A 13,168-nucleotide genomic window follows, 5' to 3' on the forward strand; every position below is an offset into this window, starting at 1 on the left:
CCAACCGAGCTCGACTCCGCTATCCGCCCTTGTCCAAGTTTCAGTCAAGAAAAGTACATCCAGCTTAGAAGATTCAACAAGGAGGGCAATCTCTGCATGATGTTTGCAAAGCGAGCGAACGTTAAGCAGTCCGCAAGAGAGAGCCCCCGAAGGAGCAGGGATAGTACCCGCTTGCTTGCCCGTGTTAGAGTGGTGGTCCAGCAAGCACAACTCAGCCCTGGAATACACCAGGCGAGAAGAAGCAGCTTGGCTAGCGCTGGATGCGACCACTGCGCGAACAGGCGCAAACGGGCTTACCTCTGGCGCACCTCCGGCGCGCCGCTGGGTCGCCCGCTGCGCGCCCACGCTGCGCGCTTGCTCGCTCATCCCTTATGAACTAAGCTGCGCGGGAGTCCTGTGAGGAAAACCGCTGGACCCGCAAAAAGATGGCGTCTGAAAGAAACGTCCCGACCGGGAATACACCCGCCCAAGATGGCGGCCGAAAACGCTGTGACCAGTTCCAATCGCCCACTATCTAAATCCCGCAAAGTGCGGGTGGTTCCACGATTATGGTGCAAGTAAGAGCCTGAGTGTATGCCCCCCAAATGTCCAAGCTGCGCAAGCGCCTGCGACCTATGTGGCAGCACGAGTGTCAGGTAAGATAAAAGGTTAAAAATAGCTAGCAGCTACAGCAAGGGTTGGCGTGCGTGCAGTAGGTAGGGAAATCTACAGCTGACCATGGAGGAGCGTCTGAAATACTCGTCCCAGTGCGCGGGAGTCCTGTGAGGAAAACCTCTGGACCCGCAAAAAGATGGCGCCTGAAAGAACGTCCCGACCGGGAATACACCCGCCCAAGATGGTGGCCGAAAACGCCGCGACCAGTTCCAATCGCCCACTATACTGTCTAAATCCCGCAAAGTGCGGGTGGTTCCACGATTATGGTGCAAGTAAGAGCCTGAGTCTATGCCCCCCAAATGTCCAAGCTGCGCAAGCGCCTGCGACCTATGTGGCAGCACGAGTGTCAGGTAAGATAAAAGGTTAAAAATAGCTAGCAGCTACAGCAAGGGTTGGCGTGAGTGCAGTAGGTAGGAAGGTGGATTGTTTGAGTACCATGATTTTATTTTTAGTAAGGGCGATGTGTGGGAGTTCCTTACAGATGTTTTGTAGAGAATTGTTGTGCTTATGATTTTTAAAACATGGAATAACCATAAAAAAGTTTTGTTTAGATCGAAACAGTGCCTCCCTTATGAGAAATGGAAGGGGGTCACACAGATTATTTTTAGGAACATTGGTGAGTTACTGCTGCATCACAGTATCGATAAAATACAGCACTGTGCTGCCTTCTGATTCACGCATTCTGAATGTTAGATGTGAAAGCTTGTAGAACTTGCAATTGAACCTAATGAGAGGCACATATTGATTTGGTTGTATTGCATATTACATCTCACCTACTTTAATTTTCAGCACATTTTAACAATAATAAAGCAGGCATATGGTCTCTACTATCACAAAATTCGCCTAAACGAGTTATTTCCAAGAGCACTTTTCTCTACAAGGCTACATTTTTCAGTAATATATTCCTACAAGGAAAGACAAAGACATTCAGTCCTGTTCACACCCATATTCCTCTTACAAGCACAGTGGGCACCTGTTCTGCTCTGTTTCCTGAGACTCTGACATGTGTGAGAGAAGCTTGCTTTGTGTGTGGGTGTGTGTGTGTGTGTGTGGTTGCCTTGCTGCTACCCATACCGTACTTGTGAATGTGAGGCCTGCTTCTGCCTGTTCTGTGTTGGGAATGCGGGAAATCTTTGTCCATCTTCATTGTTTCATGGACATCTGCTCGTGCTGCTGTCCATATTGGTCTGTTTGTAGATTTATATAGCACATCTTATCACCCGTAAGGGTATCTAGGTGCTGTTCATGGGCACGAGGAGATTTTGTGATCTGACCAGAATCACAGGATATTACACCGATGCGAGACTCGAACCCCGATCCCCAGCTCCTGAGTTGGCAGCTCTGGCTGCTGCGCCCCATCCCCTCCCTGGTCTGTTGCTCATTTGGAGGGACTCCACAAGTGTAATACTTTATTTACTCGGTTAGTTCTGTCTCTGAGATAAGCTTTCACTGGTGATGCATGGTCAGTGTCTGAAGGAAGCTTAGATTGTGGTTTCCTGTTCTTTTTGGGAGTGTCTTTTGCACTACTGCTGTCTGGGCTGTCCAAACGATGTTAGCTCTGATGTTGTCTCTACTGAGACTGTTCTGTTTCTCAGGCAGGCTTGCACTGTTGCTGTGTTAGTGTGTCCCTTGCGTGCGAGGCCAGTCCTAGGATATGTGGGGCCCCGGGCAGAATAGGAACATGTGAGGCCCCTAAGCAGAGAGGACGTGGAATCGGATCGGGCCGTCTAAGGAAAGTTTTTTTAATAATTAAAATTAAAACAACCCCTGTGACCCCCACACCCCCGACTCATGTCTGCCGTGACTGGGTTTTGTCAGTGGTTGTTAGCTGTTTAAGCTAAATGAGTAGCAACAATAATTTATTTTCCTTTCCCCTTGTTGTTTTGACCAATAAGTTGCTCCTTCACACACATTTGCATAGAATCACAACTGGAATGCAGGACCATTGCTCTTTGTGCTCTGCAGAGAGGCCATATTTTGAATGATCATGTAATCTGAACACCTTTTTGACCCACAGACCGGCACAGTGTGACAGTTGTACTGCATGCAGCCTCAACTCCAAGGTGCTCAACTGTAGCCTGTTATAAACACCTGGAGGCCACTCAGCACAAAGGGTATATCAAGTCAAAGATAGCTTTATTCGATTCCATAAAAAACAAAAAAGCACATGTAAAAACATTAAAACATTTAAAATTCAATTTTGATTAGATACAAACAAATACAGTTCGACTACATCAATACATTACCAGTCTATTTACACAAAGTGCCAAATGCAGTTCAAAAATTCATTAGCTCATGGAAGTTCTACATCTAATGATGAATTTTAAAAACTTTGATACAGTGATTATAGTTATTTCATCCTGAAGTAGAAAAATCTTAAAAAGAGCCGGTCTACACTGCCTTAAGCCCCAGCGCTTTAACAAGGGGATTAAGTATCTTGTCCTTCCCCACCCATAACATTTACAAAAAAGAATGCAATGAATGGTAGACTGCACTGAAAGGTCATCGCATGGGCAGTTACCTAGGTTTTTTTACACCAGTCATTTATGGCGGGGAAGGTGACCATCCTAAAGAAGTTACCCATTCTCAGCCGTGCTAATAGCATTCTATCATAACTACCCAGCTCGGGGCACAAATAGAGCTGCAGACCAGGCTCCTGCAGTAATGAATGATGGTGGAGAACGGAAGCCTTCTTTCCCTCAACAGACCAGCGTTGGTCAGCCAGAAAAGAGGTACATTTTTCTTTAAGCGTTTTTTTGGACATGGAAGTTATCAGTAAGGGCGTATAGTAAAGTTCTGAATGCCCTATATTTGTTAGGAAATCCTTGACGTAAGAAAGCCACTGAATATTTTTTGACCCCTCAAGCCTCATGCAATTTGCAATGATCGCCCTATTAAGATCAGTTTCAGTGGAGGTCCAGATCTTGTGCCAGAGCAGCACTGGACTGATCCTAATTAAATCAGTGATATAGACCAAGGCAAGTTCCTTATGGCAGGCATAGGTTGAGGTCGATCTCGGGACGGCTAACAAATATCTAAGAAAGCTATTTTTCTTCACCTGGATTTCCTGACAGTCAGAGATGCCCCAAATGCCGGCCCCATATATGGCAGTCGATACGCACTTCGCTTTATAGATATGAAGCAAGATGCGTACAGGCCTGCCACCCAGCTTATTTGCGAACTGCATTAATGCCCCAATAGCTCGCGAAAAAGCTAAGCACCTGGTAGTAATGGCTGTAGTCCATGAACCTTTTTTATTAAAAACAACCCCCAAATAAGAAAAAGTGCTTGTTCTATCTTTGACTGCTCTAAAAAAGTGTAGCAATAAACCTTATTTTTTGATGAGCAGCACATAGTGAAGGTTTTCCCCGTATTTATTTTTAAGCCCCTAGATCCCATATATACTGAAAATCCGGTTAACGCCTTCTGGAGGCCTACTTGGGTTCTTGACATAATAACTGCATCATCTGCGTAGAGTAAAATAGGCACCGCGATGCCATCAGTTTGAGGATAGTCCACAGCCAGTTGTGTTAGGTAGTCTGCTACACTATTAATATAAAGATTAAAAAGAAAGGGCACCAGTATACATCCCTGGCGAACACCCTTCATTATTGGGAACTTTTCTGTGCATTCACCTTTCTTACCGTGACGCACCTTTGCCCCTGCCCCTCTGTATAGTTCTATTAGAAAATTTCGAATATTTAAATCCACTCCCAGCCGTAACAAAGTATCCCACAAGACATCGTGACTCAGGCAGTCAAGTACTGAACTGAGGTCAACAAATGTCATAAATAAATTTCCCTTTTTGGCAGTCTTCTATTTCCCTATCAGCAATGCCAGGTTAAGTACTTGCTCAACAGTTCCCAAACCAGACTTGAACCCATATTGAAATTTAGATAAAATGCCTTTATCCTTGGCCCATCCCTGTAATCTATTTAATATAACTCGACCTGCCACTTTCATGAGGGAGTCAAGCAGTGAAATGGGCCTGTAGCATTTAGGATCGTTGCGATCGCTCTTTTTAAATATTGGCACTACTATTGAATCCTGCCAAGTGGACGGAAATCCAATTTTATTACAACTGTTTAACACATTTGTCAGGAGCAGTGCCCATAGGGCGGTGTTTTCCTTATAAATGTCAATAGGAATCCCACCTTGTCCTGGGGCCTTTCTGTTAGAACTTTCTAAAATAGCCAATTCCACCTCTGCTAAGGAGAAAACTATATCCAGAGGGAATGATTCATGGGGAATAAACTCTAAGGTTACATGCTCATTAGTGTTAGTCCTACCTGATCTGACAGTACCGTCTATTTTGTAGAGCTCAGTAAAATAATGTACCCAAACCGTCTCCTCAATGGCAATCTCCATCACGTCGCAGCTTCTTTCCACAAAGAAGGGAGCATTTACTGCTCTCCAGAAGGCAGTATTATCTCTTAATGCACACGCCTTAAGCAGATCTCCCCACGCAGCCTCTTTCAATTCATTTTTACGTTTCTGCAGGGCAAGTTTATAAATTGCTCTAGCAGACTTTATTTCTAGGGGGATTCTTGGCACTGATTTTAAAGTTCTTTTAAGAAGGGCACGCGTCTTACCACAATCAGAGTTAAACCAACCCTTCACTTTAAAACTATCCCCCCCCCCCGAGCAATCCCTGTTAATTTACTGCTAATTTGTGAGCTAATTTTCTGGAAAGCTACCGTAACCTCTGAGAGTTAGGATTTTCCGCAAGACAAGTCATAAAGTCAGGGAAATGATCTACTACTAGGTTTTGCAGAAATCCTATAGGGTCAACCCTACTCCATTTTATTGAGTAGCCATTTGTTCTATTTAAGTGGATCCCATGACTATATAGATTTTCTACTACATTGGATCCTTGGCCTCGTCCCACCCCCCTGCTGAAAGTTGCGGTGATAAAAAAATGATCACTGAGAGCAATGTCCTCTGTATTAAACGATCGGACGTTGCTATGATAACTTGTGGTGACCAGCATGAAATCGATCACCGACTTTGAACCCCTCCCAAAAAAGGTTGGTAAAAACTCAACTTGGGGGTTACATAGCTCATTTACGAAGCCTAAATCATACTCGAATAGCAAGCTATTCAATAGATTCCCAAACGTAGAGTGTTCAAAGTGAGTACAGGGATCTCCCTTCAAGTTGACCATGCCACATATATCTAAATTACTGAGAGGACAAAGGTGACAATTGAAATCTCCTGTCACTATAGAGCACCTTCCCTCTTGCTCTGAGCCAGTTTCCTTACACAAGTCTGCTTTTAAATCATCCATTATCCTGATCCGATCTTCCCCTGGGATATTATTGTAAAGGTTAGTCAGGGTGATATACTGGTTTCCTCCCACCGTAAGCGTTAGTATCTGATAATAATAGTTATTTCCCTTGCCAAATAGGGATTTAACTAACAAATTGGCAGTGTTGGATATAAAGGTACATAGCCCACCTGAACACCTACCGCTACTAGTCTGCTGTGCTGGGGGAAAAAAGGTGCGGAAACCATTTAGATGTATCTCAGATAATTCCCAGCATTCCTGAAGGCAAATTACATCAAAATTATCTATAAATGACAGGAAGTCAGAGTCCTTTACTTTACTAGACAGGCCCGCTATGTTCCAAGATAACAGGGCCAGACTACCCCTATGGTCGACCAATGGGGGGACAGTTGTTACTACTGATGGGATTGTCTCAAGAATACCATCTAACTGAGGTATGGTTACTATACCACCCCCTACTACTTCTCCAACAATCTCTTGTACTACAACTGGGCAAGTGTAACAAGTCAGAGCCAAATTGTTTCCTTCGCTATCACTGATGGGGTTAGTCACTAATTCAACAGTACTATCTGTCCCTGTAGATGCTGGGCCAAGAGTGGTAGAAACTACATTTGTATCTTTAACCATTTGCGTATCTAACAAAATAGCGCAACCATTTATAAACCCACTGTCTCTTTTTTTAGAAACTAAAAGATCCATTTTTTTACTTTTTGATAAACTGGTGGATTTTGACCGTCAATCGACCATCTCCAGGCAACTAAACCTGTTGTGATCGGAAAACCACCCCAGTTATCCCTAAAAGCTAACTCCGTGGTGGGCTGCTCGATGTCTCGATGCCCTACTCTATACCAATTTCTATCAATTTCCCGGTCACGTGTTGGTCCACTCCTAGGGGGATAAAAGAAGGAAAGTCGTCTGGTTGCAATTCCCTCATATCTATCTTGAGTGTTCCATGAACAAACATGGTCAGCCGTGTGAGGATCCGCAAAATTAATCAGGATGCAATCGCTCTGTACGGATTTCCTCTCGTGTACCACCCACGTCACCCTGCGCACCGTCAAGATCTTACTCGACCGGTAAGGTGGTAAAGGCCGATTTGAGTTAAGTCAATGTTGGACCTTATTTTTTAATGACCAGTTAGCTTCCTCAGCGGCGTCACCCAATTCCGGGACCCCCGTCATGACCACCACGTAAGGACTTGCCTCTGGGGCAAATTCACCGCTCTTCTCCTAACTGGACCTCCTTCGTTCTTATTCTCATTTGGTTGCGAAATGTGTACCCTAGATGGAGTTTTCCCCTCTCGAAGGGGGGTGGCACAGGCTTTAGTTTTAGTTACAGCTTTCTTCTCAGGGGCTAAGGCCGGCTTGGGATTTGTGTTTGTCACTGGTGCTGGTGGGTTTTTTAGTAACATGGTCAGCAGATTTGTTGCTATTTGATTTATTTCCCCCTACTTTTTGAGCTCCTGGAAGTTTTTGATTTTTAGGCATTACACACAGGTCGGCTAGCTGTTTTTCAATGTGGGATAGTCTTGTCTCAATGGGGGAGAGGTAAAGTTTGAATAGTTCTCCTATTTTAGATAGGAGTGAGATATCAACCTCAACGCCACTGACACTTTTCCTAACCAGGTTAATCGAAGCCTCTGCATTCACTCTACTCGAGCCCTCTTTTGTGGCAACGATGCAAGGATGGTCATGTTCTGTGTGCAGAGTTAGGACAGGGTCCCCCCTAGTCTTATTCAATTGTTCGCCCCTTCCCCTTGCTTTTTTTGACTTGAGTTTTTTAGGAATGGCACCCTCCTTCTTACCCCTCAGCTGGCTAGCACTCAGATCGTCAACTGTAGTAATAGCAACTAAGTCCGGGGTTTTGTCTAAGTCCGAGCTCAGTTGGGAGTCAGATAGTAGGTGAGACACTGATAGATCTATCGTGTTGGGCAAACTATATCGGTCAGCATGAATATCTGCATGAATGTCTATAGGACCCACACCCTTTGATTGATCAGGGGTTTTAGCTGTTGCAAAGTGGCCCATAGATGATCTTTTTGACAAGGCAAGATCTTGGGACACTCTGCGCTCCATTAGTGAAATCCCTTGGTCTATAAAAGTGTTTGCCCTTATAATGAAGTTATCCAGAGTGCCCGTTAATGAACCCCCCCCCGCTGCCGTTTTACTTCTGCTCCCACGTGTACACATAATTTAAAAATAACAGAAAATATCACATAAAAAGACACAAATGAAGATAGATTATTAATATATAAAGAGTGCACATACGTTCAGTCCAACTCGGGCTCAGAAGTTAGAGGGGGTGCCCATCCCAGCCTTAAAAGGTCTCTAACGGGCTTAAACGGGCCCGCCCTTTGCCCGGGCTTCGCCCGGCGTCCCGCTCGCGTCCTGCTCTGCGGTATGCTAAGCCAGATATAAGGAATATAAGACAACCAGGGGGCGGGGCTGACAGGGGGCGCGGACCAGGTGACTGCGGTCGGGCAGGGACTCCTGGGCGAGTGAGTCCCTGCTGTGCGCCACTCCACACCTGTGTCAAAGCCGGTCCTCTCCCACACCCAATGCTGCAGCTGTACCCAGCGCTTCCAACGGTCTTCAACACGATGCGGCACCCGCGAAGCGGGTGCGGCGAGGAGTTGGGCAGAAGCAGAGCAGTCCAAGGCAATGAGCAAAGCAAGGGACCCGGTACAGTTTCTCCGCTCCAGCGACGGTGATTCCACTTGCAATCAGCGGTAATGTTCCCGCAACAGGACAGAGTTGGAGGGTTTAAATCAGTTATCAACCAGGGGGCGGGGCTGACAGGGGGCGCGGACCAGGTGACTGCGGTCGGGCAGGGACTCCTGGGAGAGTGAGTCCCTGCTGTGTGGCACTCCACCCCTGTGTCAAAGCTGGTCCTCTCCCACACCCAATGCTGCAGCTGTACCCAGCGCTTCCTCCGGTGTTCAACATGATGCGGCACCCGCGAAGCGGGTGCGGCGAGGAGTTGGGCAGAAGCAGAGCAGTCCAAGGCAATAAGCAAAGCAAGGGACCCGGTACAGTTTCTCCGCTCCAGCGACGGTGATTCCACTTGCAATCAGCGGTAAGGGTATATCAACCAAGAGTAATATGCTGTGAGATGAAATACAGAAAAAGACAAATTATGCGGCATAATCCTGCACATTTTGAAATAGTATTACTTCATTTTTTTGCCATTTTTAATTTTGGTAACACTGTTTGGGCACTGGTTGCACCCCATTAGTACCAATTTAACACCCAAATTTAGCAGTGAGAAACAGAAAGTTGACTATTCCAGATTTCAAACGGCCTTCTGACATGCAGCAAGACGTGTCGCTGCATTTTTAGTAACTTTTGAACCGTTAGAGATAGAAAGCAATGATGTTGTTAAAATCTGTAGATTATGCAGCAGATGATTGACTATGTGGCAAATGCATAATTCTGCTGAAATTGCCGCTGCTGCACAATCTCATAATGCTAGTGGCCCTGCCACAGATGCAGCATCAGACCGGGAAAGGGAATAGGCCCATTGCCAAAATAAAAGGGGCCCCCTTAGTCAGTTAATTAGTTAGAAAAGTGTCCCATGTTTACAAACTAGGGCAGTTTTAAACGTGTAAAGATATGCTGTGTAAATTGTTTGTAAGGTATGGAAGACTGCACCGATTTGAGTTTGGTGCAGGAAATGTTTGCTTCAATATCATAAAAATCAATATTAAAAACCGGCTCACCTGAACATAAAGCAGGTCAACAACTAGCCTAAAAAACGGCCTACATACTGACCTGACCGCAGGGCTTTAAGTGGGATGAAAAAAAAACTGGGGGTGTCTTTCAAAGGGTTGTTGCTGATGTAATTAAGGGTGTGGCTTAAAAACATGTAAGCTATATAAATCTGTGCTTAGCATAGTGTGCCGCCCGACTGGTATTTTGCTGCCTCTGTCATTGCCTCCAGAAAAATATTGCAACACGTGAAATTACACCTACAACAAGCCAGGACTATTGGCTTTGTCAGTGGTAATTAGTTCCATAAGATGAATAAGCAACGTCTACGGCTTCTTTGTATATAATATTGAAAATGCTCCAGTTCTGACATGATGAGACTGTGAAAGAATTATAACGAGTCTCTTTGAAGTTTTAAGATTTGTTTTTTTACTCTGAGGGTGCAGGCATACTGAAGGACATGAATATAGGGCTCCTTTTGAATGTCAATTTTAATTCACTACCGGATCTGAGACTTGAGTGACCCAGTACACTTTAAACCTGCTCCATCCACTTTTACACGCTAATTCTGCTCCTCTTGTCTCATTGCCGTACACACACCTTTCTGCTCCCCCTCACTCTATTCAGTGTGTCTTACCCCTTTAATCCCCCTCTCTGCTCCCTTTCCACTTGTCTTAGGTGAGCAGTTTCCATTGTGATGTGCCATCATTGTGAAGAATTATCTGGACATGGTAAATGTTAATTGTATATATATTTATTGGAGCTCATTACATTAGCTTCCAACGCTATTCATACCATGAGTAGAACTGCTGTTCTTCTTTGACAACCCTTCTACCTTCTTCTTAGAACTTCTACCATGACATGCTTCTAAATGATATCACAGTCATTGTACATTATTATATTCTCCCCCCTCCCTCCTAAAATGAGTAAAACAAATTTTAAAAAATGAATAAATAAATCAACAGTGTTTAATTTTTCTCTCAGGTCTTCTTGAGGTTCTTTCAGATCTTCTGTGTATCCATTCACTCTGCTGATTATTTGAGTGAAATTTTTGTTCAATATTTATTGTGACTTTTCTGAAGAAGGATTTGTTTCTTGTTACTATTTTGTTATCATTCTCATCAGTCATTGCCGTGCCTTGAATTCTTGTTACTTCTAAAGGTACAGGATGAAACCTAGTCGGAGATTTCCTCACTTGTTGTTGTCGAACTAACACTAGATCACCAACTTGAGTCTTGACTTTTAATTTTTTTCCCTTTTTCAGCATATTTCATTTTTTCTTTTGTCTCTATATCTTTTTCTACCTCTTCTCTATGAACTTTTGAAGGAATTAGTGGCAGACGTTTGTCTCGGTTGTCCAAACATGAGCTGAAGGACATTTTCCAGTTAAGACATGTGGAGTATTTCTATAATCTCTTAAAAGTTGGCACAGCGCTTGGTTTATTGAAATTTGTGAAAGTTTTGCTCTTTTTTACAGCTTTTTTAATTGTAGCCATCAGTCTTACCACCATTCCATTAGCTCTAGGCCACATTGGAGTTATCCTCCTATGTACTATTCCTAAATAGTTCATAAATTTTTTTAATTCACCTCCATTAAATGGTGGTCCTTTGTCTGTTTTCAATACGTTAGGAATTCCCCACAGCGAGAATATTTAATCTAATACCGGAAGTACTGCTGATGTATATGTGGAAGATATTAGCTTTACAATGGGAAAACAAGAATACTCCTCTATTATTGCTAGTAGGTATAATCCAGAATCTAATGGTCCATAAAAATCTGCTGCTACATTGGACCATACAGCATCCGGTAATTCAGACGTGTTCAATTCCTTTCTAGGTCTCGCCTGGCGAACGCAGCGCGAAAGCGATGTCGGCAGTGAGATCTATTGTTGCTGACTTGCCTCGGAAATGGGACAGGAGATAAGCACGCGCAGGGCGGTTGCGATTGGAGCCTGTGAATGTGAATGTGCACGTACAGCCACGCGGTGTGCAGATCTCCTGTCCCCCTTCTGTCCTCGCAAGCCAGCATGCAGTTTCACTTTCACTATTTTGTTTTATGCGCATGCACGCTCAGTGTAACATAATTGCTTTCTGGCCCCCAAAAGGGGCTTTTAAATAAAGTCTCCCCATCGTTTGAGCGGCCCGCAATGGTGGGTCCGCTCAGGAAATTAAGTTGGACACTGTGCCTTAATCGGCACAACTGCTGGACAAACGGAGAATGCCCCACTCACCCGGTCTGCGGGGGGAACTCCTACTCTGGTGCCATCCTCCTGAACAGTGGCTGGCTGCGGCGCGCTTCCGGAGCACTCCAGCTCCTCTGTAGTTCTGCCAGCACGACGCAGGGCTCTCTCCTCAGTCATGGGAGCCCTGCACTGCTATCTGCCGCTCTTCACCCGGGCCCCCTCCTGGGACCCGGGACTTGAGCTGCCGCATTTCTTCTCTGGCACCAGGGCGACCTCTTTACCACCAGAGCCCCGGAAGCGGACAGGCACTGCCTGCACCGGCTGCACGCGCTGCCACTGGGCACGAGCCCCAGGACACTCGAAAGTTACAGGTACTGCCATGCGCGGGCAGCCCTCGCTCTCCCAGGTCTCCTGTCCGGCCTGGATGTGGACCTGCTTCCTGTTTTACTTGTTTCTTATCTTATATTAACTCAGCCCACAGTGAGGCTCGCACTACGCTCCGTGCACTTGCTTGCACAGTAACATCCAAGAATCAAGTTTTTATCTGCCATCATGTGTGTTTGGTTTTTAAATTATCTTTCAGTTTTATCTGCAATTGAAGAGGGATAGTTGGGTGATGCTTACCGAGGTACTGTGGGGCAGGGAGGCAGGGTGTGGTGCTTCATATTAAAGAGTATGGGTTTGACCCTGAAGCGGAAGTGGTGCTCTGGGGACAGGAGGCGCTATCCATCATTCAGCGCATGTAACCGCAAGCCCGGAGCTGGAGTCCTGGTTTTTATTGGCAAACGCTCCTAGTACCCGTTGCTTTTCAGGGGAAGTGTCCATTCACAGGTCGATGAGCGTCAGGGTGTGAGCAGGATTAAACGCGCTCTGGATGCTGTATTTAAACAGGTCAGTAAACGTTTGCAGCACTAAACTACACAGGACACACAACTCTACTGTATGCTTTACACTTCTTACTACAGTGCTTTCTTGTTTAACCTGTACCCGTATTGGTCCCGGAACGGAACACGTATTCCGCTGTTTAAGTTTTAAATACTTTTTCCAAATCAATCTGATTATCTGAAGACTGCAAGGCACCCGATTGCTGGTTCTTCAGATGGTCGCACGCTTTCGGAAACTACACGGGCAAGGTACAGTTTTACCGAGCCGGAGACTCGAACACGGTTTCCCCAGCTCCAAAGTCTGCAGCTCTGGAGATTACACCACATCCCTAGCCCTGCCTAGTGCCCCACAAAGTGGGTTAGTCGAACGCATTTTTTGTGTCTCCCTGCATCGCCGCACTAAAATTAATTGTTGCGCATTATAGCTCCTCTGTCTGCAGGTCATTTTGCTTT

Source organism: Lissotriton vulgaris, chromosome 7 (genome assembly GCF_964263255.1).
Source record: "Lissotriton vulgaris chromosome 7, aLisVul1.2, whole genome shotgun sequence".
Lineage (NCBI taxonomy): Eukaryota > Metazoa > Chordata > Amphibia > Caudata > Salamandridae > Lissotriton > Lissotriton vulgaris.